The 26288-nt window shown below is 39.3% G+C and overlaps 1 pseudogene; it reads left to right on the top strand.

Annotated features, from left to right (window-relative positions):
- The first annotated feature begins 3544 nt into the window (after positions 1-3544).
- On the top strand, positions 3545-18996 carry LOC110544037 (large ribosomal subunit protein uL2-like; annotated as a pseudogene).
- Positions 18997-26288: the final 7292 nt, after the last annotated feature.

Consider the following 26288-nt stretch of genomic DNA (forward strand, 5'->3'; position numbering starts at 1 on the left):
ATATTAGAAATGCATAGAAATCTTATGAGAATAAGCTCTTTGTCGTAGTTAGCATCAGCTTTCAAGTTAGCACATCCCACAATTACTGAGTGAGATTGTTTCAATTGCATTGGCCTGTGGGCATGTAGGTGAGGCATTGTCTTAATTGCTAATTTGTGTAGGTGGGCCTGGACTGCTATAGGTGCATCATTCCTAGGCAAGTAGGGCTAGGTTTTATATATATATAATGGTATCTGAACAAGCCAGGAGAAGCAAGCTAGTAAGACACATTCCTTTGTGGTTTCTCCCTCTAGCTCCTACCTTGAGTTGCTACCTTCTTGCCCTGGGTTCCCTCAATGAAAGCTCATGTCCCTGGAGGTCTAAGACAGAATAAACCCTTTCCTCACCAAATTGCTTTTAATATTGGTGTTTATCTCAGTAACAGAAATTAAGCTAGAACATCCTAGTAGAGGAAATCATTCCTTCAATAAGTGATTACTAGTAATTATATTTGAAGTTATATAAGTTGGAGATAAGACACTCTTATTATTAAACCTATGGAGCATCTTCTTCCACAGCAACACATTCCTCAGTAAATAAACCCCTCAGTTTTCAAAGATCTTTCCTGTTCAGGTCCTGGCCAGTACTTCCTTTGGATCTTGATAAGGGTTATTAAGAAGTTACTCCAAAGATAGATAATAGGCACTACCAACTCCATTTTATATTATATGTCTCCACCATGTTGGCCTTGTGGAATATTGTGGCCACCTCAGAATTTCTTTACCTGTATCACTTTAAAAAATGAAATATCGGTAACAACAGGGACATGTCTTAATATTAGATTGGTAGCCACTCATACCTAAAGATAAAGAAAGGATTGAGAAGCATAATCCATTGTTTACACTTCTCAATGAATGTACCTATGCACATCCATTGTTATAAGGAAAATATTTTTAATAATAGGATTTTACTCCTTTACTTTAGTTACTATATTGCCACCGATGACAGGATTTTTCAGATATAATTAAGGCTCCTGGTAAAGCATTTTTGAGCTCATCAAAGGGGTAAGTTTTGGACACGCTTGCCTAACCAATGAGGCCTATGCAAGAGAGTGAAGAATCTGAGAGAAGGGAAGATACTTTCCTTGAAGCCATAAAGAAACAAACCGCCACAGCAAGGAGAGGGCTGCATGGTAGGGAAGAGCAAGCAGCCTCTTGGAACTGAAGTTCTGAGATCCACAAATAGAAGGAGACTTTGAAGAGAACCCCAAGACTAAGATGTCGTGAGAGATCTCAGCAATACTGTGATTTCAGACAGAGCAAACCTATGCCTCAGTGATCCTGCAGCATTATAATTAATGTGTCTCACTTTATGCATATTACCTTGTTATGCAGAAATAGAAGACAAGTATCATAATTCACGCAGAGCTCACATATAACTCCAGGGTGATGCTCACCTTCAGTGCTTTCCCTTGATTTGTGGTTGTATGCGGCAGAGGGTAAATTTGTTTCTTTTAATAAAGACCCGTGTACTATAGAATCATCCGAGCAACCAGGAATCAATGAGAAAAATGTAACGATCAATAATCATGACTGCACTGACACAGTCTTTCCTATCACAATTAGGAATCTCCATATGAAAGAAGAGAATATGATGAGTAGCTGCCTTCATTTGGGATCCATGGGCCACAGGCTCAAGAATGGATTTTCACCAGTTGGCAGAAAGGAAAGCTGCAAATGGATTTAACAGTTGTTTCCTCAGTGGTATTGGAAGCTGAACAAACACTGAGAAAGAAAATTTTTTTTTTTCCTGCAGCTGGCTTTTTTATCCAGAACTGCTGGCAAAAGAATGGTTGGCAGAATGGAGTTTAGTGGGAAGAGGATTTCTTTTTTAGTGTTTATTTTGTTATTTGTGTGTTTGTGTTTGTGTATGCGCTGTATATGCAGGTATCCACACAAGCCAGGAGAGGATGTTAGATTCCCTGGAATTAGGGTTATAGGTGGACGTAAGCGGTCCAGCATGGGTCCTTGGAACTGGACTCTGGGGTTCTAAAACAGAAGCAAGCACTCCGAGCCATCTCTCCATCTCTCACAGAGAAGACTTTCGCCATGACAGAAGGAAAACATGGAAACAGGGTCATCTGCTGATGGGTCAAGCAGTGCACCAATTACTTACTGCTAGGTATCAAGTTTCTGCATAACTGAGCCTTAAACGACAAAATCATATTCTTTGTAAGGGACACTAATCCAGGAGAGGTCAGAGGGCCACCAGGCTGGTCCAGGATCTTCCGTGAATTTGCCATTAAGCCAGACCAGGGTTTCAGTGAGCTGAAGACTTTAGGAGGAAAAAGGAATCAGAGCTGCGCTCACACCTGATGATTTGTTAGGTAGTGACTTCATCTACAGATGACATCACAGCACTGTCGCAAAATACCATCTGGCTTCCTCTCAAACAACCCATCCAATAAAATGCAGGAGTCAGGACAAAACCATTGCCGTCAATGTTTTGTAAGACAGTTGCGTTCTATGCTTTTTTGCCATAGCCAACTAATCATAAAGTAAGTTTTACCCCAATGTGGAAGGGAAATTGCCAGAGGACATGGATGACAATTTCCAGGTGGAAGTCTGTATACTTCAGTAAGAAGTTTGCTCAAAGACTTGAGCCAGGCCCATAAATCTAATATGACTTGGAATTTATACCAAAAGTAGCAACATAATCCATATATTTTTTAATTTTTTTGTTTTATTTATTTTTATTTTTTAATCTTAATCACAGGTGATTTACTTTGTATCCCAGCGGTAGCCCCCTCCTTTCCTCATCTCCTCCCTGTCCCTTTCCAAGTCCACTGCCAGGGGAGGTCCTCCTCCCCTTCCATCTGACCCTACCTAATGAGGTATCTTCAGGACTGGCTGCAATGTCCTCCTCTGTGGTCTAGCAAGGCTGTTCCTTCCTCAGGGGGCAGGGGGAGGTAAAGGAGCCAGTCACTGAGTTCATGTCAGAAATATTTCCTGTTCCCCTTACTAGGGAAACCCACTTGGATACTGAGCTACCATGGGCTTCGTCTGAGCAGGGGTTCTACGTTATATCCATACATGGTCCTTGGTTGGAGAAACAGTTTCATAGAGGACCCCCGTGCCCTGATATATTTTGTCCTTGTGGAGATCCTGTCCTCTCCTGGTCATACTAACTCCCCCTTTTATCATCTTAATGCTTAATGGGGTACTCACCTTAGGGTGTGCTACCTTAGAGAGAAGTATCCTAATTTTAAGCAATTATAGACAACCACTGACCACTGTTTTCTCCCTGTTTAACAATCTTTAGAACAAATCCATGAGTTCACTTGGATCTTTTCTGCTGGTAGACAAGTCCAACCACCTGACTAACAGCCTGAACTAGTCCTCACAATTTCTCCTACTTCTGTGTTAACCCTTCTCATTTTCTGACAAGGTAATAACTTTCTCGTTTAGTTTGAGACCTCTAAAAATTGCCGTAAGAATTTATTTGTGAAGCACAAATCCAGAGCCTCATAGGAGACAAAAGGAAAGTGGAGCCTGAAAACGTGAGAATGAATACCATTTTGGCTGTTGATGAAGAAAAGTACAGAAGTATGCTCATGCGGGGGATCTGCTGGGGAAATCTGCAGGATGTGGATGGGGACAGGAGCAAGTTGGGTAAAGAAAAGAGTTCTGAGAAGTGAGCACGATTAGCATAGCCTGAGGAGAGCTGTAGAAATGGCACCCATGCTCTGCCTGCGTTGTTCCTATAATGGATCCAGAAGAAAATGAACCTAGTCATACATGTCTTTCACACTCATAATACTCACCTTGCCCTATTTACAGAGTCATGTGTGCTTAACTGAAACTATTCTTCTGTCGCCTTTGACTTATACTGACCTCTGTCTTTATCACTGGGATAGGATGGCCAGGCTGGGTGGTCCTAACAGAAGAAATCTAGGGCCAAAATTCCTCCTCAGAGTGAGATAGGTGTATGGTAGTCTAATTATTCTGTCTTAAGCAATTTCGGAAGACGGTTCAGTATAGACTAAATTATCGTAAATTATCCCAGCTCATTAATGATCGCTGCTAAGATTTAGTGTGAGGAACTTATACAAAGATTCTTTCTACATCTTCCTGGTCTTTCTTTTAAGCAAAACATTACAGTAGGATATTCTTATCTGTGAGCCTTCATGGACTAGCTAAAGAAATATGAAGCAATTCTCTAAACAACAAGTGCCAAGCTTTATCTATGGCTATGTCAAAAACATGTTTCAAGTGTTTTTGCTTTATCATACTGTATGCAAGCTCACACTTTTAGAAATAGTAGTCTCATACTATAATATAATATAAATGTTTCTATTTCATAAATTAGTTTTCCAAACTAAAATTCCCTATCAGGGGAAGATTCTCCATTCAATAGTAAGGCTTCCCCTAAAATTCTATGTGGACAGTAATCCCCAAAATAGACACAGATTAATACTCTGTACTTTAAAAAGGCTTCCCATGCCTTAATTAATCACCCACCTTGATTTGAAAATAAGAGAAACAAAGTCAACATTTATGGATATTGACTGCTTCTACAGACAACACAATATTTCAAAGTACAAAAGACAGTTTTGGAACTGGTTCTCAAAAACCAAGATTTGTGTACCATTATTTGCCTGGTTGTATTTAGAGGAGATTCCTGGCATCCTTGATTATAACAATGGAAGTAGAGATAAGTGACCTTTTACTACTTCATGGAAGGTTTCTTACCCTGCTTTGAGAGGCCTGTTTGGCTAACTTCCTGGTATTGATTTTTTCACATAGTTGTTATGGCATGTTCTTCTCAGAATGGAATAAGATTATGGGAATATGCAATTTTACACTTGAGACACAATATTTCCTCTGGAGCTTTGAAGGTTTCTGTCAGGTTGAGATATATCTTGTTGTGACAATGTCCTCTGCCAACCCCACTGCACTTTCCTTCTATCAACACATGAACATGGGATGCATTTCCATTTTCTGGTGTCCCTGTCAATTTCTTTCTGCAGAGGTTTGAAGATTGCACTGTAAAAGTCTTTCATCTCCTTGGTTAGGGCTTTTCTAAAATACTTTGTTGTCTTTGCTGATATTGTAAATGATGAGATTATAAAGGGATCATGATTTCTTTCTCAGTGCTTGTTGTTAGTATTTCAGAAAGTTTCATAACTTGATTTTATACTGTGCTCATTAGCTGAAAAGTTGATTGTTTCTAAATGTGTTCTGGTAGAATATTTTGAGATTTCCTACATATAATATGTCATCCATCTATAAATAATAATAATTTGGTTTATTCTTTTCCTAGTTTTGTCACTTTAATTTCACTTTCTTCTCTCATTGCTCTAGCTAGTGGAAAAGAGTGTGGACAGTGGGAAACCCTGTCTCATTCCTGATCCTAATGTTAGAAGATTCCTTTAAGGATTTCTCCATTTATGATTTTTCAGTTGTGGGTTGATCATATCCAGCCTTTATTATGTATGTTTCCTCCAACCCTACTCTCTCTAGGACTTGAAAGTATGTTGGATTTTTGTCAAAGGCTTTGTCATGATCACCTTTTGACATGATCATGTAATTTTTATTTGTTTCACTAGTGTTTTACTAAGGATTTTTGTCATGTATGTTCATCGGGATTTTGCTCTGTAATCCTGTATTTTTGTTATTGTTGTGTCACCACATGGTTCAGTACTAGGGTGATACTGGCTTCGGAGAACAAGTTTGGGATTCCTCCTTCTTTTCTAATTGCTTTGCATTTAAGAAGCATTGCTTGTAGTTCTTCGAAAGTCTGGAAGAATTCTGCCTTGAATCTATCTGGGCCTGGACTTTTTTGGTTGAAAGGTTTTTCATTACTATTTCAATCTCCTCATTTGGTATGGGTCTCTTTAAGTTGTTGATCTCTTCTTAATTTAACTTTGATCATTTGGTTGAATCAAAAAAATACAACAACCCACTTCATTCAGATTTTCCAACTTATTGAAGTACAGATTTTTTAAGCATTCCTTTAGCATATTCTGTATTTCCTTGACATCAATTATAATGTTTCACTGATCATTCCTAATTATGTTAACTTGGGTCTTTTCTTCTTTCTTTTGTTTAGTTGGGCCACAGGTCTGTAAATCTTATTTATCATCTCAAAGAACCAGCTCTTAATTCATTGATTCTTTGTACTGTTTTTTTTTTTTCTTTTCTTATTTCATTAATCTCTACTTTGATTTATTTTTGGGGGATCTACTGAGTTTGGGGTTTATTTATTGTAGTATTTCCAGATTCCTAAATTGGACCATCAAGTAATTTATTTTTGTTCTTATTGATTTTTTTTTAATGTTGGTACTTACTTACGGCTAGAAACTTCGCTCTTAGACCTCCTTTTCATACACCCTAGAGGTACTGCTGTGTTGTTTCCATTTAGTTCTTTTATACATTTCTTCTTTTATCTCTTCTTTGACAAAATCATCATTCAGTAATAAGTCATTTGATCTCTCTGAAATTATACAGTTGCTAGAATTTTAATTGCTGTTAATTTAAATTTCACTGCATAATGGTCAGATAAGATAACATGGGATTATTTTAGTTTTTTCTATATTTTAAAGCTTGTTTTGTGTTCCAGCATATGGTCTATTTTAGAGAAGTTTCCATGTACTTCTGAGTAGAATGCATAAACTTGTGAGTTCAGGTTGAGTATTCTGTAGATATTTGTTAGGTCTATTTGATGTAATATGTCATTTAATACTGAGGTTTCTCTATTGCTTATTTATGTACTTATTTATTTATTGTCTGGATAGCATATTTGTTGGAGAAAGTGTGCTACTGAAATCATCTGCAATTACAAGGTTTGTGTTATCTACATTTCAATTTCATTAGTATGCTTTTCATAAAATTGAGTGCACCAGAGTTTCAGTGAACACGTATTGAGTACTGTGGTTTTTATTGACCAGTTGAGCTCTTGATTGGAAGGAAGTGCCTTTCTTTGTCTCTTCTGATTAGCTGCATTTTGAAGTCTATTTTATCAGATATTAGAATGGTAATACTTGCTTGTTTCTTGATCCCATTTGTTTAAAATACTTTTTTCTATACTTTTATTGTAAAATGGTGCCTATCTCTAAAGATAAAGTTTCTTGTAGACAACAGACAGATGGATTTTTTTAATCTATTCAGCCATTGTGTCTTTTGATGAGATAGTTATTATTGAAAAAATGTGTATATCTTTTATTTGCATTTTCCTGATGATCAAGGAGGTTAAGTATTTCTTTAAGTGTTTCTCTGCCATTAGATTTTCCTATATTGGGAATTCTCTGTTTAGGTATGTACCCATTTTTTAAATTGGATTACTTGATTTGTTGCTTTTTTACTTTAATTTTTATTTTTATATTCATTACAGTTTATTCCCTTTGTATCCCATCTGTAGCACCCTCCTTCATTTCATTCCCTGTCAATTCCACCTTCCCTTCCTCATCTCTTCCCATGGCCCTCTCCAAATCCACTGATAGAGGAGGTCCTCCTCCCCTTCCATCTGACCCCAGCCTATCAGGTCTCATCAGGACTGGCTGAATTGTCTTCCTCTGTGGCCTGGTAAGGCTGCCCCCACCTCAGGGGGATGGGATCAAAGAGCCAGCCACTGAGTTCATGTCAGAGAGAGTCCCTGTTCCCCTTATTAGGGAACCCACTTGGAGACTGAGCTGTCATGGGCTTTACCTTTGCATGGGTTCTAAGTTATCTCCATGCATGGTCCTTCGTTGCGGTATCAGTCTCAGAAAAGACCCTTAGGCCCAGATTTCTTTGTTCTGTTGCCTCTAAAAGATTCTACCCAGCAGTGAATCAAAGCAGATGCTGAGGCTCATGTCCAAACTTTGAGCAGAGTGCAGGGAATCTTATAAAAGAAGGGGAAGGTAGAAAGACCTGGAGGGGACAGGAGCTCCACAAGGAGAACAACAAAACCAAAAAATCTGGGCCCAGGGGTCTTTTCTGAGACTGATACTCCAACCAAAGACCATGCATGGAGGTAACCTACAACCCCTGCACAGATGTAGCCCATGGCAGCTCAGTGTTCAAGTGGGTTCCCTAGTAAGGGGAACAGGGACTGTCTCTGATGTGAACTCAGTGGCTGGCTCTCTGATCACCACCCCCTGAGGGAAGAACAGCCTGACCAGGCCACAGAGGAAGACTATAAAAAACAGTTCTGATGAGGCTAGGGTCAGAGGAAAGGGAAGGAGGACCTCCCCTATCAGTGAACTTGGTGAGGGGCATGGGAGTAGATGAGGGAGGGAAGATGGGATTGGAAGGGGATAAGGGAAGGTGGCTACAGCTGGGATACAAAGTGAATAAATTGTAATTAATAAAAATAAGTAAGTTCTCCTTTTTAAATTAAAAATATTTCATATCATTTTTTATTTATTACAATTTATTCACTTTGTATCCCAGCTGTAGCACCACCTTCATTCCCTCCCAATCTGGCCCTCTCCCTCCCTCCCTCATCTCCTCCCATGCCACTTCCCCAGTCCACTTATAGTGGAGGACCTTTTCCCCTTCCATCTGATCCTAGCCTATCAAGTCTCATCAGTACTGTCTTTTATAGTCTTCCTATGTGGCCTGGTCAGGCTGGTCCCCCCTCAGGGGGAGGTGATCAAAGAGCCAGCCACTGATTTCATGTCAGAGACAGCCCCTGCTCCCCTTATTGGGGATCCCATTTGGAAACTGAGCTGCCAAAGGCTACCTCTATGCAGGGGGTCCAGGTTATCTCCAAGAATGCAGTGTCAGTCTCAGAAAAGACCCATGGGCCCAGATTTTTTGTTTCTGTTGTTCTCCTTGTGGAGCTCCAGACAGACCCTTCCAAGTCTTTCTATCTCCCCTTTCTTTCATAAGATTCCGTACACTCTAAGAAAAGTGTGTGTGCTTTGCAGTCACTTTGATGTTCATTGCTTGCTTGTATAGTTAGTTTTGCTTTGTTTTCCATTAAGATATGGCTTCCTTTGTTTTCATTTTAGAGCTTTTTGCCTGTACTTATCCTTCTCATCAGTTTGGGATATTTCATTCAGTATTCTGTTGAATATTTTTAGTGTTATACTAGTAGTATTAGAATTTTTAGGCTGTTTGGATCATGGAAAGTTTCTCTTTCTTTTTCAACTACAGCAGACAGTTTTGAAGGGAATAGCAATCCAGTTTGGCAGTTGTAGTCTTTTAGAACATGGAATTTATTGCTCCAGGCTTTTCTGGCTTTCAGAGTTTCCACTAAGAAGTCAGGTGTTATTCTCACAGTTTTTCCTTGTGTTTTGTCTCTTGCAGCTCCCAATATTTTTCTATGTTCTGTATATTTAGTTTTTGACTATGGAATGCTATGAGATAATTCTTTTTTGGTCTTGTCTAGTTGGGGTTTTGTGTACTATTGTTTCTATATTGGGGTGTCTAGCCTTATTTTGGGAGAGTTTTCTTCCATGACTCTGTTAAATATCTAGTCTATTCCAATGTTTTGATACTCTTCTCCACGTTTTACTCCTATAATTCAAAGATTTGGTCTTTTGCTATTGTCCTACTTCTCATGTGTGATCCTATTTCATATGCTTTTTTAATTTTATTTTGCTTATTTTTTTACTTTTTCTTGCTTATTTTATCAAGGTCCTCTACTTTCTGTTTGAGTCCCGCTACTCTTTTAGTCGTTCTATTTGAAAGACTTTCCCCTAAATTTTTTAATTTATTTTTTGTAATTTATTCACTTTACATTTAGATTGTAACCCCCTCCCTCAGCTCCTCCTAGTCCAACCTTCCTCCATCTTCTCCCTAGCCCCCTCTCCTATTCCTCAGAAAGGCAGAGTTCTCCTCCCCTACCATCTGACTCCAGCCTATCAAGTCTCTTCAGGATTGCCTGAGTCCTCTTCCTCTATGGCCTGGCAAGGCAGTCTAACCAGGAGGAAGAGATCAAAGAGTAAGTAACAGTGTCCATGTCAGAGACAGCCCCTGATCCTCTTACTAGTGAACACATAAGGAGACTGAGCTGCCTAGGCAACATCTGAGCAAGAGGTCTAGTTCCTTTCCATGCAGGGTCCTTGACTGGTACATCAGTCTCTGCAGACCCTTCTGGGCCCAGATTTGCTGTTTCTGTTGGTCTCCTTATGGAGATCCAATCCCCTCTGGGTCTTTCTATCCCCCCACTCTTCCATAGGACTCTCAGTATCTTCCCAAAGTTTGGCTGTAAGTCTTAGTATTTGCTTTGATCCCCTTGGAGGAGTCTTTCAGAGGACATCTATGGTAGGCTTCCATCCTGTTCCTCTCTTCAACCACTTTCAGTGTCTATTCTATTTGCCTTTCTGGTTCAAAATTAAGCATCTTCTCTAGTTATTTAGTATGGTTTAGGATTGTAATGTGGTTATTCTGTATTATATGGCTAATATCCACTTATAAGTGAGTATATACCATGTGTGTCTTTCTGGGTCTGGGCTACCTCACTCAGGATGATCTTTTCTAGTTCCATCCATTTACCTGCAAATGTCATTATTTCCTTGTTTTTAATAACTGAGTAGTATTCCATTATGCAAATTACCACAATTTCTATATCCATTCTTTGGCTGAGTGACATCTAGGTTGTTTCCAGATTTTGCCTATTACAAATAAAGCTGCTGTGAACAGAGTTGAGCAAATGTCCTTGTTGTATTGGGTTTTTCAATTCTATCTTCATTTTGAAATGTATTCTCTTCAATGTTTCTATCATTTTATAGAACATTTCCAAATCCTGAATTATCTTCATAATTTCATTCAGGTGTATATTTGTGTTTTCTTGGACATCTTTCAAGAGCTTATTGTTACCATCTTGGAATTCAATTAGGTGTCCATGTCGTGTTTAAAGTACTTTAATTCTTTGATATAGTTTATGATTGATTGCTATTTTAGGTTCTGTGTTCTGGAGTTCATCTAGGAAGCTCTCTTTAAAGAACAGTTATATAGAACTCAAGATTTGATGGGATTGATGCTATTGATGGGCCATTTTTGTTGTTGTTGTTTGTGATTTAACCTGGGCATATGGATTTCTTTCTTTAGTTGTGTGTCAGATGTGATAATTTTGCCATCCTTAGATTAGGTCAGTGCAAGAGATGCACAACCTGTAAAGACAGTGGATGATCTGTTTAACTGGACCAAGGAAAATGGCTCTCATGCCATGAGTTTATAGTTAGCCAGTCAAAAGAGAAGATTTTACCTTACACCCATCAGTATAGCTAAGGTAAAAAACTCAAGTGACAATACATGCTGAAGAGGATGGAGAAAGGAGGACTCTCCTCCATTGTTGGTGGGAATGTAAACTTGAGTGAAGAGGGTTCACAGCCACCGGACTGGAGTCAGACTGGTGGGTTTGCAGATCATAGAGGGTTAGGGAAAGGGAGATAGGAGAGCAGCGACTTACTCCGAAAAAAAACTGCATTTCTGGATTATGGATCTGGAAAAGACCTCTGCAAAGCACTATTATTGTTAGCCTGATTTATTTAATGCTCTAAATGAAGAGACTATCTCCGCAATCTCCACCTTGCTCTGAGCTTTGGGATGTCTCTGCAGTCTTCATAGTGCTGTGACAACACCTGCCCTGGATCCTCTCCACACATCAAGATGGTCTCTGTAAAGTTAATTTACTTTTATCTTGTTTGGCAAAACAACTTCTGTGATTGCCATAATTAAAGAACAATAGCTCTGTAAAATATTTTGGGGCCAATTCGATGGCGCTAAAGCAGATGAGCTACTATTCCCAATCCATGGACTCATAATTGGCACAAAGTGGTGAGCTATACTTGAAATCCCTGACAGCAATTGCAGAAAGCTATTTAAATTTGAAAGTTAACAATGTGTCATTTAGGTGTTGTGCTTACTAAAAACCTTAAGATCCTCAGTCTTCCATTAAGTTTCTTATTGATATGGTTTTAGTTTCCACTAGAGGATGCTAAGACAACTTTACCTATAAGATCCCATTTTACCTATAGATCCAGATAAGCATTGAACATTTGTACAGCAACTGAGAATCATTGATTCTCATCTCCTGGGCCATTTCTCAAGGCCATTAATAAGAAAGTTTTATATTTACTTGACAAACTAGCACTTTTCTAAAGAAAAAATAATAATTTCTAAATGGGCAATGTGTAAGACTAACTATACTAACTACACGTATGACTACATGTTAATCATATATTACAGACTTTTGGGGTTACAACTGTTAGTGAAGAATATAAAACTATCCAATGTATAGTTGAAACCAAAGTACAAAAGTATTGACTAGAATTTTTTAAATGCCTATTGGCTATAAGAATGTTGAACAAATAGGATAAAATACACTCATAAAGTTGAAAAAAAAAATCAGTCTTCAGCCAAAAGTTAACTGATGGCATAGGAATCAAGAAATAAAGAAGAAAGGCCTTGGGGTCTCAAACATGCCGCTCTAAAACTGGTGTTTGCATATGTGCTAAGAATATACAAAATTCATAAGGTAGAGAAAAATAGAAGGCATTCTGTATGAACCAAGGACACTAGCACTTAAAAAACACCCACTAATTTCAAATTAGTTGTCAGCAAACTGTACCAGAACATATGTTCTAATGAAAATATGTTATGAAAAATAGAACTAAATAAAACATTATTCATAAAACTGTAAAGAAAAACATGTACCATGAAAAGATTCTGTTGACATTCTCAAGGCATTAAAGGACAGATAAGAAGTTGATCTCTTGTTTATAGAAAGGCATCTCTGGAGGCTTTTAAGGCAGAAGTGGTCAGAATCATATTTTAGAGGAATTAATTATGGCAAGGATAGGACCATTCTACAGGGCAATTGAGAAGAACAACAAGCAAGTAGATGTTTAAGGCAAGAATAAGGAAGTCCTGCTGCTTTCTGGAAGTCACTGAGGAAGTTTGTCTCGGCGTCCTAATGAAAAGTCTACTTCAGAGAAAATCCACCACATTTTCCTATGAGCCATGCATTACAGAAAAGGTTTTTATTAAAGCATCATTTTGTAACTATGTAAAAACCTGTAACACTAAGAAAATAACAAATTATGAAACTGAACTGGAAGAGCCATATCAAAAAATCACAAGCCTCGCTTTTTTCTTTCCTGTAATTTGTCTGAATGTAAATCAAACCCCGGAACCCTGTGGTAAAGGCCAAATTGAGTCACTTGTGTGACTACAGAACTAAAGTAGAGACCAATCCTAAAACACTCATAATTGGTTAGGGAAGTTTCGCAAAACCATTTCTCTTCCAACGGACTCTAACAAGCAGGGGTGAGCGGGGCTGTGTACAATTTGTGTAGCACATTTAAATGAATGTGTAGCTAGAAAAATGTCTCTTTAGGCCTTCCCCTCGCTAACCATTGAAAGCGTAATGCAAATGCACATATCATTATAACCCCAGTAAAGTGAACTTCCTAAAAAAAAATACTTTCTATAACACTTGGGAAATTATTTTAGGGGGAAAAATACTTGTAATCTTCACTAAAAGGCATGAACCTGTGGCTCCCAAAGAATGGGAACAAAAGTCATTAGAAATACAATAGGTAAGATGAGAAAAACTTTAAAGTGCAATAGAATAATTTGAATCTGCATCAGAAGAAGAAGAAAAGGATAACATTCACCATGCAGATAATAGAACCGATGACATAGAAGACATTCCTGACAAGCTTTCCCTGGATGCAAGCCGATGTGAATGCCAATGTGAGAGAAAAAAAATTAGGCATCTGCTTTTTGTTTCCCATTTCAATAATTACAGATCATCAGGAACAATAGTAAAAGAATAGCAAAATAAAAGAACCAAACTTTTCTTTTTTTTTTTTTTTTTTTTTTCTTTTTTTCAATGCAGTTTATTCAGGAACATTGAACAATCCTCGGACCCCGGGGAAAGCCAGCCCACAGCTTAAATAGCCTCTGGGTAGCCAACCCAGGCGTGCCACGGGGGCAATGCAGATAGATCCACATACATGGAAGCAAGCCAGATCCTCAGCCTTAGCCAAATGTGGAATTGTTCTTGACAGAGAGCACTCACCATCGGGAAGGTGGAAGGCGGAAGGCGGAAACCAGCTCCATCTTTAAGGCATAGCATTCCGCAGCTCTCTACAGTTCCCCCTTTTTGTTTTAGACGCATCAGGCAAGAGTAGAGGTCTGATCTCTGATATTAGAAATAAACTGGGACTTTGTACAGATGTTCATTTAGGTGTCATCCACCCAAAGAGCATCAGACCCGTCCGATACCTTTTTCTCAGAGGCGGGACCTGGGGCATCAACCCGCATGCAATCAGACATGCTCTTCTCTGGGTCCAAAGCGGCTGACCCTGAGTGCAGTGCTTAGCCTCGCATCCTGAGTGTAACATTTTAGCTTTTTATGGTATCCAACCATGCTTGGGGAGACTGTCCTGCTTCAATGGCTGTAAAGGCCTGAATGATCATGGCTGCATCACACTGTTGTGAGACTCTAATCTTGCATATATACCACAGGCAAACCAAGGAGACCAACACCAGAAGGCCTGCTAACACTCCCATGCCCGCCCATTCCTTCAGATGATTCATGGCTGCAGCAATCCATGTTGTGAGATGAGAAAATTCCTATGGAATTTAAAATATCCCCTAAACTTCCAAGTAAAAGACCATACTTAGACATGTTCTAGCAAGAATTCAATGTAAAATCTTACACAATTAGGGTCATATATAATTAAGACAAATACTGGCTTTATCCATGTCTTACTGTATTCTTCAACTTAAATTTCAGTAACTTTGTGACAGCTAATGAGTTTTCTTTACCGGTTGTTTATTTGTCTTGCAAATGACCATAATAGCTTCTGTGATGGCTGTTCTTGGCTCTCAACTACATCTACAATTAACTAAAACCCCAAAATGGAGGGCACAGCGGTGAGGAATTTATGCTTAATTTGAAGTGGTAATATCTACTTCTAATCCAGATCTTTGATGTTTGATCTTTGATATTAGAGCCTACCTCTTTCGGATTCCAGTGAATACTGAAGTTCAGTTGAGACATACAGCCTCTTAGACTGACCAACCACTGGATTCTTGGACTTTCCATTTATAAATAGCTACTGTTGGATTAGCTGGACTATAGCCTGTAAGTCATTCTAATAAATTGCCTTTATATGTGTGTGTGTGTCTGTGCGTGTGTGTGGTGAATATGTATGTATGTATATATACATATATAAACAGAGAAATTCACTCTATAAGTCCTGTTACTCGAGCAATACCCTAATTAATACAGCTTCTCTGAGTCTAGTTCAAAGTCATACACATATATGACATGTATGTAAGATAATTCAAATGTACGATAATTCAACACTGACTGAATCTTACAAACTTACTCAAATAATTGTCAAAATTAATACAGAATATACACGCACAGACATTCAAGCAAACCTAGCATATGAGTAATGACGGTTTAAGAAAAAGAGCAGTACTTAAAAATATGGATACAAAGAGAGAAATGAGTGTTGAGGGCAGAGCCTACCCAGTGGCAGCATGCCTCATAAAACTACAATAATTAATACTATGTGAAATTAGACAAAAGAAAGACAATCATTTTAACAGAGCAGAGTATACTGTGATACAGTCATGTAAGTATAGTCAATTGATCTTAATCAGTGGCCAAATCAAAAAGGCAGAGCAAAGGCAGACAACAGTTTGATTCCTGGTACTACAACACATAAACATTCATATACAAAGAAATGAATATGGACAAAAACATTACATTGTTAAGACATTTAGAAATGTATCACAGATGTCAATGTGAAACAATAAAACTTTTAGAATATAGCATAGAATAAAATTAAACTGACTCTGGATTTGGTAACAGCTTCATTGGCATACTACCAAAGGCATGAGCCTTGAAAAACTAAACTAGCAAAATTTTTAAAAATAAAAACATATGAGAAAGTGCCAGACTGATTTACAAAGTGGTTGTACAAATTTACACTCACACCAGCAATGGAGGTGGGTTCCGTTTTCTCCACATCCTCTCTAGCATGGGTTGTCACTTGAGTTTTTGGTTTTAGTTTTTGATTCTGATGGGTGTAAGGTGAAATCTCAGGGTTGTTTTGATTTGAATTTCCCTGATGACTAAGAACACTGAGCATTACTTTAAGTGTTTCAATCTTGTTCTATATTCCTCTACAGAGAATTCTGTTTAGCTCTGTACCTCATTCTTTAATTGGATTACTTAATTTGTTGCTGTTTAACGTCTTGAGTTCTTTATATATTCTGGATATTAGCCCTCTATCAGATATAGGGTTGATGAAGAGCCTTTTCCAGTCTGTAGGCTGTCATTTTGTTCTGATGACAGTGTCCTTTGCTTATAGAAGCTTTTCAGTTTCACGAGATCCCATTTATTGATTTTTGATCTTAGAGCCTGTACTGTTGATGTTCTGTTCAGGAAGTTGTCTCCTGTGCTAATGAGTTCTAGGCTCTTCCCCACTTTTTCTTCTAACAGATTTAGTGTGTCTGGTTTTATGTTAAGATCTTGGATCCACTTGGACTTTAGTTTTGTGCAGGGTGATATATATGGATCTATTTGCATTTTTCTACAGGTAGACATCCAGTTAGATGAGCACCATTTGTTGAAAATGCTGTCTTTTTTTCCATTTTATGGTTTTGGCTTCTTTGTCAAAAGTCAAGTATCTGTGGGTGTGTGGGTTTATTTTTGGGTCTTCTATTTGATTCCATTGATCCACCATTCTGTTTTATGTCAGTACAATGCAGTTTTTATTAGTATTGCTCTGTTGTACAGGTTGAGATTAGGAACAGTGCTTCCTCAAGATCCAGCTATACCACTCCTAGGCATATATCCAAAATATGCTTAAGTATACAACAAGGACATTTGCTCAACCATATTCGTAGCAGCTTTATTTGTAATAGCCATAATCTGGAAACAACCCATATGTCCCTCAATGGAGGAATGGATACAGAAAGTGTGGTTCATTTAGACAATGGAATACTACTCAGCAATTAAAACCAAGGAAATCATGAAATTTGCAGGCAAATGGTGGGATCTAGAAAAGCTCATCCTGAGTGATGTATCCCAGAAGCAGAAAGACACACATGATTTATACTTACTTATAAGTGGATATTAGACATATAATATAGGATAAACATACTAAAATCTGGACACTTAAAGAAGTCCCTGGATAAGATGATCAATCCTCGCTCGGAAAGGCAAAGGGGATGGACCTTGGAAGAGGCAGAAAGCAGGGAACAGGAAAGTAGCCTACCACAGAGAGCCTCTGAAAGACTCTACTCAGCAGGGTATCAAAGCAGAGGCTGAGACTCACAGCCAAATTTTGGGCAGAGTGCAGGGAATCTTATGAAAGAAGGGGGCGATAATAAGACCTGGAAGAGACAGGAACTCCACAAGGAGACAAACAGGACCAAGAAATCTGGGCATAGGGGTCTTTTCTGTGACTGATACTCCAACCAAGGATCATTCATGGAGATAACCTAGAACCCCTTCATAGATGTTACCCATGGCAGCTCGGTCTCCAAATGAACTTCCTAGTAAGGAGAAGAAGGACCATCTCTGACATGAACTCAGTGGCTGGCTCTTTGATCACCTCCCACTGAGGGGAGAGCAGCCTTGCCAGGCCACAGAGAAAAACAATGCAGCCAGTCCTGATGAGATCTGATAGGCTAGGGTCAGATGGAAGGGGAGGGGGACCTCCCGTATCAGTGGACTTGGGAAGGGGCATGGTAGTAGATGAGGTAGTGAGAGCAGGATTAGGAAGGAATGAAGGAGGGGGCCACAGCTGGGATACAAAGTGAATAAACTGTAATTAATATAAAAATTTAAATTTAAAAAAATTAAAAATAAAAATGTATACAAAAATTTAAAATTTGCTCTATAAAAGTCAATACTGTGATAATTAAAGTACAAGTTAGAAACTGGAAAAATATTTGTAAAATACATATCTGATATCCAAAAAGGAAGTTTGAAATTTAAAAAAGAAAAAAAACTTCAAACTGAAGAAGAGAGACAAACAAACAACCTAAATAAGAGGGAGGCCAAAGCTATTAATAGACATTTCATCAATCAACATAAACAAATAAAAACTACGCACATGAAAAGATGTTCCACAAGATAATTCAGTAGAAAAAAAATAGAAATTACAATACATAATTGTAATGTAAAATGCAGAAAATGCAACTACAGATGTAATGAGGTGGCCAAAATCTGGAACGAGAACACCCAATGCGGCTTTGCGTCGCGTATTTCCTCTTTGGGCCTTGCTTGCTGGCAGACTGGCCACCATGGGCCATGTGATCCCAAGGGCAGAGGAAAGGCGCAGGTTCTGTCTTCCCGGAGCACATAAGGGCGCCGCTCGCTTCCGTGCTGTGGACTTCACTGAGACATGGCTATATTAAGGGCATCGTAAAGGACGTCATTCATGACCCTGGTCGCGGCGCCCGCCTCGCGAAAGTGGTCTTTCATGATCCCTATCGGTTTAGGAAGCGGATGGAGCTGTTCATCGCTGCAGAGGGAATCCACACTGGACAGTTCGTGTACTGTGGCAAGGAGGCCCAGTTGAATATCGGCCATGTTTTGCCTATGGGTACCATGCTTGAGGGTACTATCGTGTGTTGTTTGGAGGAGAAGACTGGGGACAGGGGCAGGCTGGCACGAGCCTCCAGAAACTATGCCACAGTCATCTCCCACAACCCAGAAACCAAGAAGACCCGAGTGAAGCTGCCTTCAGGGTCCAAGAAGGTCATTTCCTCGGCCAACAGAGCTGTTGTGGGTGTCGTGGCCGGTGGAGGCAGAATTGACAAGCCTGCCACAAGTACAAGGCAAAGCGGAACTGCTGGCCACGTGTAAGGGGTGTGGCCATGAATCCTGTGGAACATCCCCTTGGAGATGGTAACCACCAGCACGTCAGCAAATCCTCCGCTATCCATTATCCGCAGAGATGCCCCTGCTGGGTGCAAAGTGGGTCTCATTGCTGTCCGCTGGACAGGGTGGCTACATGGAACCAAAATTGTACAGGAGAAGGAGAAGTAAAGCCCAGGAGCTAATAATAAAGTATGTCCTTTGGCTAATAATAATAAAAAAAAAAAGAACACCAAATGCTTCCAAGGATGAAGAGCAAAAGAGACTCTCATTCATTGCCAGTGAAACACTCTGCTGCAGCCTATTGGAGCGGAGATGCTTTCTTTGAAACTAAGCAGACTTACTCTGTAACCCAGGTTAGTGTGTGTCTTAATATTTAATAGCAGCAATTTCTGTACAAAAACCTGTACACAGCTTATAACAGCTCATAACTGTCAAAACTCATCAATGGCCGAGATGTTCTTCAGTACACACATGGATAAGTAGCCCCCACACGTACAGGGAACAGAATCTTACTAGCACACAAAAACTATGATTTCATTAAAGACATGGGTGAAACCAAATGCATCAGGCTGAGAAAAATCAACCAACCTGTAAACTGCGTGTCTCTAACTCTAATATTCTAAAAAAGAATACTAGAAAAGTCTAGACTAAGTGAAATTACAGATTGCCAAGGATGGGGACTGCTGATAGAGCACACAAAAGTTAGGACAATGACCCTTATGTTGATGGGATGAAGTAATTCATATCATTAACATTTATCCAAATATATAAAGTGAGCAACATTAAGAACAAATGCAGACCTCATGAAACTGAAAAGCTTCTGGAAGCAAAGGACACTGTTATCAGAACAAAATGACAGCCTACAGACTGGGAAAGGATCTTCACCAACCCTATATCTGAGAGAGGGCTAATATCCAGAATATAAAAAGAACTTAAGAACTTAAACCCCAACAAACCACATAATCTAATTTTAAAATGGGGTACAGAGCTAAAACATGGATTATTGAATGACAGAGAAACACCATTTAAAGAAATGCTCAACATCCTTAGCCATCAGAGAGATGCAATTCAAAAAAAACCCTGAGATTTCACTTTACACCCATCAGAATAGCTAAGATCAAAAATACAAGTGACAACACATGTTGGAGAGGATGTGGAGAAAGGAGAACCCTCTTCCATTGCTGGTGGGAATGTAAACTTGTACAACCACTTTGGAAATCAATCTGGCGCTTTCTCAGAAAATTAGGAATAGTTCTACCTAATGATCCAGTTATACCACTCCTAGGCATATATCCAAAATATGCTCAAGTACACAACAAGGACATTTGCTCAACCATATTTGTAGCAGCTTTATTTGTAATAGCCAGAATCTGGAAACAACCCGTATGTCCCTCAACAGAGGAATAGATACAGAAATTGTGGTACATTTGCACAATGGAATACTACTCAGCTATTAAAAACAAGGAAATCACGAAATTTACAGGGAAATGGTGGGAACTAGAAAAGATCATCTTGAGTGAGGTAATCTAGAAGCAAAAAGACACATATGGTATATACTCACTTATAGGTGGATATTAGACATATAATACAGGATAAACATACCAAAATCTATACTCCTAAAGAAGCTAAACAAAGATGACCCTAGGGAAGATGCTCAAACCTCATTCAGAAGGATAAACACCATAGACATCAAAAGCAAAAGACAGAGAACAGGACAGGAGCCTTCCACAGATAGCCTCTGAAAGACTCTACTGATCTAAGTATCAAAGCAGAGGCTGAGACTCATAGCCAAACTTTGGGTAGAGTGCAGGGAATTTTATGAAAGACCTGGGGGGTACAGGAACTCCAAAAGGAGACCAATAGATCAAAACAAACAAACAAAAACTGGACCCTGAGGGTCCTGAAGAGAAGAGAATGATACCAACCAAGGACCATGCATGGAGAAGACCTAAAACCCCAGCTCAGATGTAGCCCACAGACTCAGTCTCTAAGTGGGTTCCCTAGTAAGAGAAGCAGGGGCTGTCTCTGGTATGAACTCAGTGGCAGGCTCTTTGATTACCTCCCTCTGGGGATGTAGCCTTACCAGGCTACAGAAGAAGACAATGCAGCCAGCCCTGATGAGGCCTGATAGGCCAGGGTTAAATAGAATGGGAGGTGGACCTCCCCTATCAATGGACTAGGGAAGGGGCATAGAGGAAGAAGAGGGAGGGAGGGTGGAATTGGGGAGAGATGAAGGAGGAAGCCACAGATGGGATACAAGTTGAATAAATTGTAACAAATAATAATAGTAAAAATAACAAAAACCCCAAACCAAACTGAACAACAACAAAAACAAACCAAACAAAAAAACAAACAAAAAACAGTGATTTTTATCAGGAAATATGGTTGAATAGGTAAATACTTAAAATAATTTTAGCTACATACACTTATTTTTTTTCTTATTCTTTTTTTTTATTCAATTACCTTCCACCTTATTGTTTTTTTTTCATCAATTACACTTTATTCATTCTGCATCCCCCCATAAACCCCTCCCTCCTCCCCTCCCAATCCCACCCTCCCTCCTCCCTCTGCTTGCATGCCACTCCCCAAGTCCACTGATAGGGGAGGTTCTCCTCTCCTTTCTGATCTTAGTCTGTCAGTTCACATCCAAAGTGGCTGCATTGTCCTCTACTATGGCCTGGTAAGGCTGCTCCCCCCCAGAGGGAGGTGATCAAAGAGCAGGCCAATCAGATTATGTCAGAGGCAGTCCCTCTTCACATTACTATGTAACCCAATTGGACTCTGAACTGCCCTGGGCTATATCTGTGCAGGGGTTCTGGGTTATCTCCATGAATAGTCCTTGGTTGGAGTATGAGTCTCTGGGAAGACCCCTGTGTTCAAATTTTCTTGTTCTGTTGCTCTCCTTGTGGAGACCCTGTCCTCTCCAGCTCTTACTATTTCCCACTTCTTACCTAAAATTCCATTCACTCTGCCCAACAGTTGCCCATCAGGCTCAGCATCTGCTTTGATAGTCTGAAGGGCAGAGGCTTTCAGAGGCCCTCTGTGGTAGGTTCCTAGGTTGTTTCCTGTTTTCTTCTTCTTCTGATGTCCATCCTCTTTGCCTTTCCGGATGGGGATTGGACATTTTAGTTAGGGTCCTCTCTCTTGCTTAGTTTCTTTAGATGCACAGGTTTTAGTGGGTTTGTCCTATGTTGTATGTCTATATGAGTGAGTATATACCATGTGTGTCTTTTTGCTTCTGGGACAACTCACTCAGGATGATCCTTTCCAGATCCCACCATTGACCTGCAAATTTCATGATTTCCTTATTTTTCATTGCTGAGTAATATTCCATTGTGTAGATGTACCACAATTTCTGCATCCATTCTTCAGTTGAGGGGCATCTGGGTTGTTTCCAGCTTCTGGCTATTACAAATAAAGCTGCTACAAACATGGTTGAGCAAATGGCCTTTTTGTGTACTTGAGCCTCTTTTGGATATATGCCCAGTAGTGGTATGGCTGGATCTTGATTTCCAGAGTGGTTGTACAAGTTTACATTCCCACCAGCAGTGGAGAAGGGTTCCCCTTTCTCCACAACCTCTCCAGCATGTGTTGTCACTTGAGTTTTTGATCTTGGCCATTCTCATGGGTGTAAGGTGAAATCTCAGGGTTGTTTTGATTTGCATTTCCCTAATGGCTAGTGAGGTTGAGCATTTCTTTAAGTGCTTCTCTGCCATTCGGTATTCCTCTACAGAGAATTCTCTGTTTAGCTCTGTTCCCCATTTTTTAAGTGGATTGCTTGGTTTGCTGCTTTTCAGCTTCTTTAGTTCTTTATATATACTGGATATGAGTCCTCTGTCAGATAAAGGGTTGGTGAAGATTCTTTCCCAATCTGTAGGTGGTTGCTTTGTTTTGATGACGGTGTCCTTTGCTTTACAGAAGCTTTTCAGTTTCATGAGGTCCCATTTATTGACTCTTGCTCTTAGAGCCTGTGCTGTTGGTGTTCTGTTCAGGAAGTTTTCCCCTGTACCAATGAGTTCTAGGGTATTTCCCACTTTTTTTTAAGCCGATTTAATGTGTCTGGTTTTATGCTGAGGTCTTTGATCCACTTGGACTTCAGTTTTGTGCAGGGTGACAAGTATGGATCTATTTTCATTTTTCTACATGTAGACATCCAGTTAGACCAGCACCATTTGTTGAAGATGCTACCTTTATTCCATTGTATGGCTTTGGCGTCTTTGTCAAAGATCAGGTGTCCATAAGTGTGTGGGTTTATTTCTGGGTTCTCTGTTCGGTTCCATTGATCCACCATTCTGTTTCTATGCCAGTACCATGCAGTTTTTAAAACTATTGCTCTATAGTACAACTTAAGATCAGGGATGGAGATACCTCCGGAAGATCTTTTATTGTAGAGGATTGTTTTAGCAATTCTGGGTTTCTTGATATTCCATATGAAGTTGAGAATTTTTCTTTCCAGGTCTGTAAAGAATTGTGTTGGTAATTTGATGGGCATTGCATTGAATCTGTAGATTGCTTTTGGTAAGATGGTCATTTTTACTATGTTAATCTTGCCAAGCCATGAGCATGGGAGATCTTTCCATCTTCTCATATCTTCTTCTAATTCTTTCTTCAGAGATTTGAAATTTTTTTCGTACAAGTCTTTGACTTCCTTGGTTAGGGTTACTCGGAGGTACCTTATGTCATTTGTGGCTATTGTGAAGGGTGTTGTTTCCCTATTTCTTTCTCAGCCCTTTTGTCTTTTGTATACAGGAGGGCTACTGATTTTTTTGAGTTAATTTTGTATCCGGCCACTTTGCTGAAGGTGTTTATCAGCTGTAGGAGTTCCCTGGTAGAGTTTTTGGGGTCACTCACGTATACTATCATATCATCTGCAAATAGTGATAATTTGACTTCTTCCTTTCCAATTTGCATCCCCTTGATCTCCTTCCACTGTCTTATTGCTCTAGCAAGGACTTCCAGCACTATGTTGAAGAGATATGGAGAGAGTGGGCAGCCTTGTCTTGTCCCTGATTTCAGTGGGATTGCTTTAAGTTTCTCTCCGTTCAGTTTGATGTTGGCTATAGGCTTGCTGTGTATCGCCTTTACTATGTTTAGATATGTGCCTTGTATCCCTGATCTCTCCAATACTTTGAACATGAATGGATGTTGGATTTTGTCAAAGGCTTTTTCAGCATCTAGAGAGATTATTATGTGGTTTTTTCTTTCAGTTTGTTAATATGGTGGATCACATTGATGGATTTCCATATATTGAACCACCCCTGCATACCTGGGATGAAGCCTACTTGGTCATAGTGGATAATATCTTTGATGTGTTCTTGGATTCGGTTTGCAAGTATTTTATTAAGTATTTTTGCATCAATGTTCATAAGGGAGATTGGCCTGAAATTCTCTTTCTTTGTTGAGTCTTTGTGAGGTTTAGGTACCAAGGTGACTGTGGCTTCATAGAATGAATTTGGTAATATTCCTTCTGTTTCTATTTTGTGGAATAGTTTGAAGAGAATTGGTGTTAGCTCTTCTTTGAAGGTGTGGTAGAATTCTGCGCTGAAGCCATCTGGTCCTGGGCTTTTTTTTGGATGGGAGACTTTTGATGACCGCTTCTATTTCTTTGGGGGATATAGGACTATTTAGTTGATTTACCTGGTCCTGATTCAGCTTTGGTAAGTCAAATCGATCAAGAAAATTGTCCATTTCATTTAGATTTTCAAATTTTGTGGCATATAGACTTTTGAAGTAAGTCCTAATGATTGTTTGGATTTCCTCAATGTCTGTAGTTATATCTCCCTTTTCATTTCTGATTTTGTTGATTTGGGTGGTGTCTCTCTGCCTTTTAGTTAGCCTGGCTAAGGGTTTGTCGATCTTGTTGATTTTCTCAAAGAACCAGCTCTTGGTTTCATTGATTCTTTGAATTGTTTTATTTGTTTCCAATTGATTGATTTCAGCCCTGAGTTTGATTATTTCCAGCCGTCTACTCCTTCTTGGTGTGTCTGCTTCTTCTTTTTCTAGGGTTTTTAAGTGAGCCATTAGGGTGCTTGAATGAGCTGTCTCCAATTTCCTCTTGAAGGCACTTAGTGCTATGAACTTTCCTCTTAGCACTGCTTTCATTGTGTCCCACAAGTTCGGGTATGTTGTGTCTTCATTTTCATTGATTTCTAGAAAGACTTTAATTTCTTTCTTTATTTCTTCCCTGACCCAGCTGTCATTTAGTAACAAGTTGTTCAGTTTCCATGTGTGTGTAGGCTTTTTGTTATTTCTGTTATTTTTGAGGTCCAGCTTTATTCCATGGTGATCAGACAAGATACATGGGATTATTTCAATCTTCTTGTGTCTGTTGAGGCTTGCTTTGTGACCCACTATATGGTCTATTTTGGAGAAGGTTCCATGAGGTGCTGAGAAGAAGGTAAATTCTTTTGTGTTTGGGTGTAAAGTTCTGTAAATGTCTGTTAGGTCCATTTGATTCATGACCTCTGTCAGAGACATTGTTTCTTTGTTTAATTTCTGTTTTGTTGACCTGTCCTTTGTTGAGAGTGGGGTGTTGAAGTCTCCCACTATTAGTGTGTGGGGATCTATATGTGCTTTAAATTTTATCAATGTTTCTTTCACAAATGTGGGTGCCCTTGTATTTGGGGCATAGATGTTCAGGATTGTGATGTCTTCCTGGTGGAATTTTCCCTTGATGAGTATGAAGTGTCCTTCCCCATCTCTTTTTATTAATTTTGGTTGAAAGTCTATTTTATCAGATATTAGAATGGCTACTCCTGCTTGCTTCTTGGGTCCGTTTGCTTGGAAAGTCGTCTTCCAACCCTTTACCCTCAGGTAATGTCTATCTTTGTGTCTTAGGTGTGTTTCTTGTATGCAACAGATTGCTGGGTTTTGTTTACGTATCCATTCTGTTAATCTGTGTCTTTTTATTGGAGAGTTGAGTCCATTGATGTTGAGAGAGATTAATGACCAGTGGCTGTTAGATTTCTTGATTTTGATGTTGGCTGTGGTCATCAGGTTGTGTACTTGGTTGCTTTTTGTTTTACTGAAGTGAGGTTATTTATTTCCTGTGTTTTCTTGAATGTAGCTAGCTTTCTTGGGTTGTATTTTCCCTTCCAGTGTCTTCTGTAATGCTGGATTTGTTTGTAGGTATTGTTGAAATTTGTTTTTGTCATTGAATATCTTGTTTTCTCCATCTATGAGGACTGAGAGTTTTGCTGGGTATAGTAGCCTGGGCTGACATCTGTGTTCTCTTAGGGTCTGCATGATATCCATCCAGGCCCTTCTGGCTTTCATAGTCTCTGTTGAAAAGTCAGGTGTGATTCTAATGGGTTTGCCATTATATGTTACTTGGCCTTTTTCCCTTGCAGCTTTTAGTATTTTTTCTTTGTTCTGTATACTTACTGTTTTGATTATTATGTGGCGGGAGGATTTTCTTTTCTGGTCAAATTTGTTGGGTGTTTTGTAGGCCTCATGTATTC

Source organism: Meriones unguiculatus, chromosome 18, assembly GCF_030254825.1.
Source record: "Meriones unguiculatus strain TT.TT164.6M chromosome 18, Bangor_MerUng_6.1, whole genome shotgun sequence".
Lineage (NCBI taxonomy): Eukaryota > Metazoa > Chordata > Mammalia > Rodentia > Muridae > Meriones > Meriones unguiculatus.